Source organism: Marmota marmota, unplaced genomic scaffold (genome assembly GCF_001458135.2).
Source record: "Marmota marmota marmota unplaced genomic scaffold, marMar, whole genome shotgun sequence".
NCBI lineage: Eukaryota > Metazoa > Chordata > Mammalia > Rodentia > Sciuridae > Marmota > Marmota marmota.
Window position 1 is genome coordinate 30,219,361 of NW_026000057.1, and position 8,150 is coordinate 30,227,510.

At 39.5% G+C, this 8,150-nt stretch overlaps 1 long non-coding RNA gene across 1 annotated transcript; it reads right to left on the reverse strand.

The window, feature by feature from the left end:
• Positions 1-935: 935 nt before the first annotated feature.
• On the reverse strand, positions 936-7,620 carry LOC125619786. Its single transcript, XR_007351374.1, has 2 exons — positions 6,329-7,620; positions 936-1,937 (listed from the first exon to the last, which is right to left on the reverse strand). It is a non-coding gene; the product is annotated as an uncharacterized LOC125619786 (long non-coding RNA).
• Between the last annotated feature and the right edge of the window lie 530 nt (positions 7,621-8,150).

The following is an 8,150-nucleotide window of genomic DNA, read 5'->3' on the forward strand; positions in this document are numbered from 1 at the left end:
AGCATTTTGGAAATATGTATTCCAAGCATCAAAACAGGCCTATCCTTTCCCAGGAAATGGCACATCTGGAGACTTAACTACAAAAAGGTTACAGATTGGTTCCAAATATGCATCTATAAGAATATTTGTATCAAAACTATTTGTAACAATGACAAAGAAAAATATGTAAGTGTGTAACAATAGGGAATTGTGACTTAATTAGGGCACAGTCACAGGCTTGAGCCTGAGTGCCTGTCAGCTCTTTGGAGTGACGGAATAGGAAGGGCATCTGCTGAAATACATTCATGATACATGCTCACCTTAAAGTCCGTTTTATTACCTAAACAGAATATTTCCTGTGTGGGAGATGTTCTACTAAGCATCTATATGCATCTTATTTAATTATTAAACAATATGATGACCTTGGCAGTACTATTACCTTTATTTTACAGATGATGGGTGCCCAAGGTCCATGAGTATTGTGTCAGAGTCATGGGGGGGTTGGGATAGAGAAATGAGAACAATATTGGAAAGGATCTGGGAAGATTTATTATCTATGATTGTACGGGATTTTGAGTATTATCATCCTCTTCTTTTTCTTGAATATTTTCTGTGTATTGTTTTCCTATAATGATCCTGAGTTTTTTCATAATGAGAATTGCTTAGTATCTCAAAAATGTCCTATCTTCTCCTTCTCCTTCTCCATCCACCCCACCCACCCCACCTCCCTTTTTTATTTATTTTTTATATTGAGACAGATTCTTGCTAAATTTCCGAAGCTAACCTCAAAGTTACAATCCCTAGTCTCTGGGATAACAGGTGTGTGCAACATGCTTAACCCTTTCTTCTTTCTGATTCTTTCCAAGATTTTCCAATATATGTGGAAGAGAATTTTGGCTTATGCAATCCTGTTTGGGTGTGGATGTGAGATGTCCCCCCAATAAGCTCAAGTAAGAGACAATACAGGAATGTTTTATTACCTAAACAGAATATTTACTGCATGCTAGACGTTCCACTAAGCATGATTAGATTATAAAATGATTAGATCATGATCGGTGAGGTAAATGATTAGATTATGAAGACTGTGACCCAATCAGTGGGTTAACCCATTTGATGGATTAATAATGTGAATTGAATACTGGGTGGTAATTCTGGGCAGGTATGGTATGGCTAGAGGAAACAGGTCATTGAGGACAGGTCTTGGGGATTTTATCTTGTCCCCTAGCTCCTTGCCCTGTCTTTGTTTCCCAACTGTTATGAGCTAAGCCACTTTCCTTAGCCACAGCTCTTCACCATGATGTTCTCCTCCACTTCAGGCCAGAGCAACAGAGTTGGCCAGCCATGGACTGAAACCTCTGAAACCATGAACCAGACTTTTCCTCCTTCAAGTTATTCTTGTCAGGTATTTTGGTCACAGTGACAAAAAGCTGACTAACAGATTCCCTATGGCTGGGGAAAGGTAAGAAAGATAAGTATCCATGCAAGGACCTTTGGATCTCTCCAGGTTCTGCTGCAGGGCTGCTGGTCTCTGCAGCTCCTTGGGTTGGTGAACACTAAGGTACAATGAGTCCTGTTGAACTTTTTGGATGATTAAAGTCTTGTCCTGCTATTGAACAGGTCATCCTTGGTCATCGAGATCCTGTTTTCAGGGGTCTCTTCTCAAACATCATTTTGCAGACAAATGATGCTCTATGAGCCATGATGCTCTTCTAGATCAGCACCTGGGCACACCTGCAGTCCAAGAATGATCTGTGTGAGCTGATCCATGGCTGGCTCCTGATGGAACATCTGTGCCAGCTCTCTGAATGTTGTTGGAAGTGGCCCCGTATCTGGTCCCTCCTGGAGCCTTGCAGGCTTTCTCTAGCACACTCCAGCAGCTGGGCTTCCTCTGGGTGGTTCTCTCTCCTGTCACCATCTGAAGCCTTCCTCCTGCCACAGTGCATCCTGCCTTCTTCTTTCTATCAGATCAGAAAGTAAATCTATGAAAAGTTGTACTAGGCCTAGCTTTTCATATTCTTTAAGTGAAGGTTTAAAAAAAAAATTTAGATCTCATTTCTCCAAAATGTCTAACTTTCAAAACCCTCATGGTAGAATCCTATTTGTGATACCAGAAGAAGAATCCTAACTTTATTTCTCTTTGATATTTTTGCTGCAGTGACTCAAAATCTTCCCTAATGAATTAAAGGTAGGAAATGGATGTGCTGAAAAGACATGGGGTAGGTCAGTTCAAAGACATCAGAAACATGTTTCTATTTCACTAGCACATTGCTATAGAAAATATTGGAATTTGGCATAAAGATTGTGTGATTAGGGGACAGGACAAACTCTAAGAGCTTTCAGAGTTATAGAAAAGATCCAAATCAGGGAGGGCTTGGGATAAGTGATTTTGTTTTTCTATGAGGATCTGGGGAAAGGAGTGGGGAGGGGTGGGGGGATGGGGATAGGAAAGATGGTGGAATGAGATGGACATCATTACCCTAGGTACATGTATGATTGCACGAATAGTTATAACTCTACTATGTGTACAACCAGAGAAGTAAAAAATCATGCTCCATTTGTGTACAATGAATCAAAGAGCATTCTGCTGTCACATATAACTGATTAGAACAGATAAATTTAAAAGTTTTAAAAAAAGATCTGGGGAAAATAGTCAGAACATATTTCTGGGAATGCTAGGTAGCAGTGTATCTTCAAAATGAGAACAGAAAGGCAAATTTGGAGAAATTACATAATAAGTGAAATACTCAGGATACTTTGAAAGAAAAATGAATGAGGTAACTCAGAGGTGAAAGGAATGACAAGAAAGGACAGTAGAGAGTCCCATGCAAGCATTTGCAGCAAAAGTTGTCAAGTGAAAGGAACCTGAGCTTTGAGGTCAAACAGAACGCACATCAAATCTCAATTTTGCCAATCACTGACTGTGCCAATGAAGCCACTCTCCATTACTGTTAGTTTATTTGAAAGACAGAAATGACAATACCTAACTCAGTGTATTACACAGAGAACAAAAATCATATAGTAGTAAATGAGAGTAAATAATGCATGTTAATTCCTCATAGCACGTGACGTCCAACAAACTAAGTGTGACTAAACTACAATCAACATCATCATCATTATAAGAAGCAGAAAATAAGCTTAAAAAATCTAGGGGAAAAAAAAACTCTTGGTCAACACCTAGAGAAAGCCCCCCAAGATCATCACAAGAATGATGGATGAAGACTGAGGCTGTAGCTCAGTGGCAGAGCACTTGCATGGCACTTGTGAGGCGCTGGGTTCAATCCTTAGCACTCCATAAAAATAAACAAATAAAATAAAGGCATGTTGTCCATCTACAACTACAAAAATAAATTTTAAAAAATGATGGATGAGGGCCAAGAAGGAAGTGAAGGATACACCAGATGCTGAAAGAACTCTATGTGAAGATAAAATGAAAATGAGGATATATATGGGTTCCATACGGATATGAAAACAGGTGTGTAAGACGAGATGCCATGCAACTGAGTGTGGAAAGATCATCTTGCTTCCTCTGATGAGCTACACCGCTCTGAACAAGAGGAAAGGAGGAGGAGGTAGAAGAGGAGAAAAAGAGCATTTACTATATTTAGATTTTATACTGATGAAGATAAGGACCCTGAAATCCTATGCACATGTAGGTTCAACAGCCAGGATGTAAAGTCCTTTCTGAGCACAGGATATGTAGAAACCTTGGTATCCTCATGTAGCTGCTATATATGGCCCCAGTCTCTCCTTCTTGATCATTTTCCATCTTCCTGTGGGAGACAGCTTTAACTGTGGAGAAACCTTTGTGAACTTCTATGTGCCTGGTGCTGTGCTGGGGACACGGCACCCCCTGATCCACACTGGAGAGCAAGACGGCTCCACAGTTGTGATTGGCAATTCAAGTAAGGGGGGAGGCAACCCCAGGAAGGCTTTCTTTGCAACAGCCCTCCATTGGGCACAGTATCTAGGAGAGGTGTTCAGTTTACCTCTCTATAAAACCACTATTTTTTTGTTATTGTTTTACTGCCATTCTTTGGCTATGTGGAGCTGTCACCTGTTTCTATCCTGCAGTGTGGCAGTCCCTTGCCCCCAAGCTGAATGTGCTGATGAATCACTGCCTTCCTCTTTGGGCTCTCTCCTCTAGGAGCCCCACACAACTACGTGGCCAATTAGCAGACAAGGCTTGCTGGTTGGTTTGTTGTCTGCTTCCCCACCAGGCAGGAGAGCTTTATTTGGGAACATTCTATGCTTACATGAATAAATGCTTGTTCACCTCCCCCAGCAGTCCAATATATATGTCTGTTCCCATACTATACATAGTTTCACAAGTGGGTTGCTATAATTATGATTGAGAATTATTTTTGATCTCAAGTAATATTTACCTACAACCTGCTCATGTTGGAGGGGGGTGCATGGAGAGGGCTGAAATATCTCATTTTCATCTATGTAGATGTGTATGTAAAGAGGAGCTTTAGTTAAAAAAAAAAACACTTTTGCACATTGCAAGAACTTGGAAATCAAATTTTACATTATTTACACTATAAACATGCTTTTCTCCCATGACACAGCTGCAGAAGTTCTTTATTCAAATCATTTATTGTAGTATAAATATTCTGGCTAAAAGTATAAGCCTTTGGCTCAATCGTTCCTTCAGTTCTCAAAGGTGTTTATTTAACTGGTGAGTTAGATCTCCAATTGTATTTATTGGTAGGTTAAAACACTGGTCAGGCTCAAATCCCCCAAAGAGTTCTGAAATTCAAATATACCTATGAAATCAGTTAAATTCATTAGTGATTGTTATGTCCACAATCAATAGTTTTAATCCATTTCATTCAGTTTAATTTGACGAGCTGAATGCTCTGGGACAAGCAGAGGAGAGAGAGAGATATCTTTGAACACCTGAAGGCCTGCTGGGATGGTTGAATCACCAACAGATCATTCAATAGTGTCAATCTGATATCTAAGCGCTATCCGTGGCAGTCCTTCACTGTGGCTGCTGTGGGAATTCAGAGAGGGAACATTTTACTAGTGCAATTTGGAGAAAATCTGGAGGAATGTCACCAGAACTAAGATGAGAAACATGTAGAAAAGTTGATCAGGAGTCTGAGTTCCAGCAAAGAAATTTACCCATACATGTGAAATATGAGTTAGGAAGTAGCAAGAGCTGATGCCAGAGTTTTAAATTAGCCATGAAACATTATTATATTCATTCAATTCTTTTCAATTGAAGAGACTTTAAGAATAATCTCACTCCATTCCAAGATATGAAAAAGAAAAAAAAAAAGAGTTTATTTGGTTGAAATGGGATTAAGATCTGGCTATTTCATATGATTCTGCCTGAACAGTGGAATTGGCTATGGACAACTTTGTACTGATTAAAAGTTGAAGAACTTAAGCTTTATCTTGTATGGGACAGAAAACTTATGGAGGATTTTAATTGGGTGTGTTTCTGGCTCAGATCTGCGTTTTTAGACAGATCATTCAAGCTGAGAGTGTGACAAAGACCAGCTTATTCCTCATCTCAATATCTCTCTCTCCTTTTATCTGGGAACAGTCCAGATGAGAGACAGTGGAGACCTGAATTGGGACTAGAGGACTAAGCAAAGGAGGGAAGAGATTAGAACATGTAATTACTAGATAAAATCTGTCAGACTCATGACTGATTCTCAGTGGGGAAGAAAAGAGGATTAAATCTCAGGCTTTTGGTTTGTGTGACTAGAGGAAATTTGAAGTTGTTAATTCAGATGATGAAAGAGAAAATGAGTGGATTTAGGGTAAAAATAATGAGCTCTGTTTGGACATATTGATTATGAGGTGGAATTCCACATATTGATTATGTGGAAATCCAAGTAGAGACAGTGGTCAAGAAGGAAAATGAATATAGGATTCTAATCCAGGGAGAATACTAGACTGGGAAAGGAGACTTTGGATCATCAGGTCACCAGAGTATGGCAGGGATGGGGGGGTGGTGGCAGGAAGTCAGAAGCACAAGGGTGGTTGATTCTACTGAGAAGCATATAATTCTCAAGGGGACATCATAGAGTCAATGTTTTCTTTACAAGCTTTTCAATTGAAGAGCCTTTAAGAATAATCTCACTCCATTCCAAGATATGAAAAAGAAAAAAAAAAGAGTTTATTTGGTTGAAATGGGGATAAGACCTGCACGACCCTACCTGCCTGTGCTCTCTACTCTTCTTTCTTCCCCAAAGGCAATGTCAGAAAATTCTAAGAAACTGTTAAAAAAAAAATGAATGATTTAGACTAGAAGTCAGAAAACTACTTTCCAGGGTCCAAATCCACATACTTCCTGTTTTTGCAAGTAAAGTTTTATTGGAACACAGCCACTCACATTTGCCTTGTAGTTTGTCTGTCTGCTTTCAGGCTATATCAGGAGAGTTGTGACAGGGACAACCTGGATAACAGAGACAAAAATAATCACTGCCTGGCCCTAACCAATAATCACTACTTGGCCCTATCTATTAAATATAGATATAAATCCCACTGTCCTTTTAAAAAAGAGAATCAGCTATCAATGTTCCAAAGAGGAAGATGGATATGTGCCCACCCAAATGAATCTTCATAGGAACAGCAAACTACCACCTCTGAACTTCCTTTCACTATTGAATAAAATAGTTCTTAGTATTTTTTTTACTGTTATCTCTGAAATAAATTTAAAACTGCCTTTATCCTATTTGAGGTAAAACACTGAATTTTTTCTACACTATTATTAATTGTTCTTTCTTAATTCAAAGACCAATTTTACTCAAAAATCTGAAGTATCGTATACCCTTTCTCCTACAAGTGACACGGTTTGAAAATTCAGTTTTCCAGGGTGCAGCCACTAGGGAGTTCTCAGAGGGATAAAGCCTGCCGGGTCAGATGTATCTTTTGAGATTACATCTTGCTGGGACGTGCTGGGATCTAACCCAGCCCAAAGCTCCCACCCCACCCCTGCATCTCTTCTTTCACGCATTGCTCCTATTTGTAGGCAACGTGTACGAGCCAGAAACAAGCCAGGGAAGAAGAGTGCAGAACATTCACCCCCGAGAGCTGGTGAGATCGACGTGAGACGCAAGGGACCGGGAGGGAAGCCCAGAGACCTGCCATTCCAACAGGTGCAGGCGCTGGGCCCCGCCCCCTTCTCCTCTCCCTCCATTCACCAGGTTCTTCTGCATTTGGCCAGAGAAACGCAGTGCAGGCGGCACACGTGGCAAAGTACTAAATGTGTTTCAGTAGCACCAACTGGGGAGTGAAAAATTTTCCACAGTTCACCCAAAGGATTTTAATGTAGTCCGAGGTCTGGAATTAAAGAAACATAAACTTAATTCTTTGTTGATAAAGCAGTATTGAAAACTGGGCCCCATAGAATTCAATTGATATCCCGAATTTCTATAACAAATTGAACATGGAGACACAAATAATTAGCATGTATTTATTATGTTTAAGAATGACAAAGGATAAGTGTCAGTCACAAGTGAACAAAAAAAGGGGGGGGGGTATTTTTATAGCAAAATAAGAACTTTCTGCTAAGATGTGTGAAAGTGTTAGGGTAAAATTTCCACTGTATTTAGTTTAGACCTTTATAGATCACATGAAATAGGGAAGAAAAGTGTGAAGGCAGAAAATAGAATAAATTTATAAAAAGATTACTTAACTCTTTTAAAATAAATGTACCAACCCACTTTCACACCATCTCCACTCTCTTTGTGAATCATTAGTTTCATTTAGTATTGTTAGCCATGTTGATTTTAAATATGACTCAGGACACCATATAGAAGGTTAAATTCAAACTCAAAGAGAGGATGTTTAAGTAACATACACTTATTTGTTAAATACTTACAGAGTTGCTTACTATGTGCCAGGTAGAGTGTTAAGAGCCTCATAAAAGTTGTTGTTTTTGGTTTTTTGGTTTTTTTAGTTAGGAAAGCACACCTGAAAAAGACCTGGGCATTGGTAGAAATCAAATATTTTTTAAAAAGCAAACAATGGCCAAGCACAGTGGCTCATGCCTGTAATACCAGCAGTTTAGGAGGCTGAGGCAGGAAGATCACAAGTCCAAAGCCAGCCTCAGCAACTTAGCAAGTCCCTGAGTAACAAAAGGAGACCCTATCTCAAAATAAAAAATAAAAAAGGGCTGGGGATGTGGCTCAGTGATTAAGCACCATGGATTC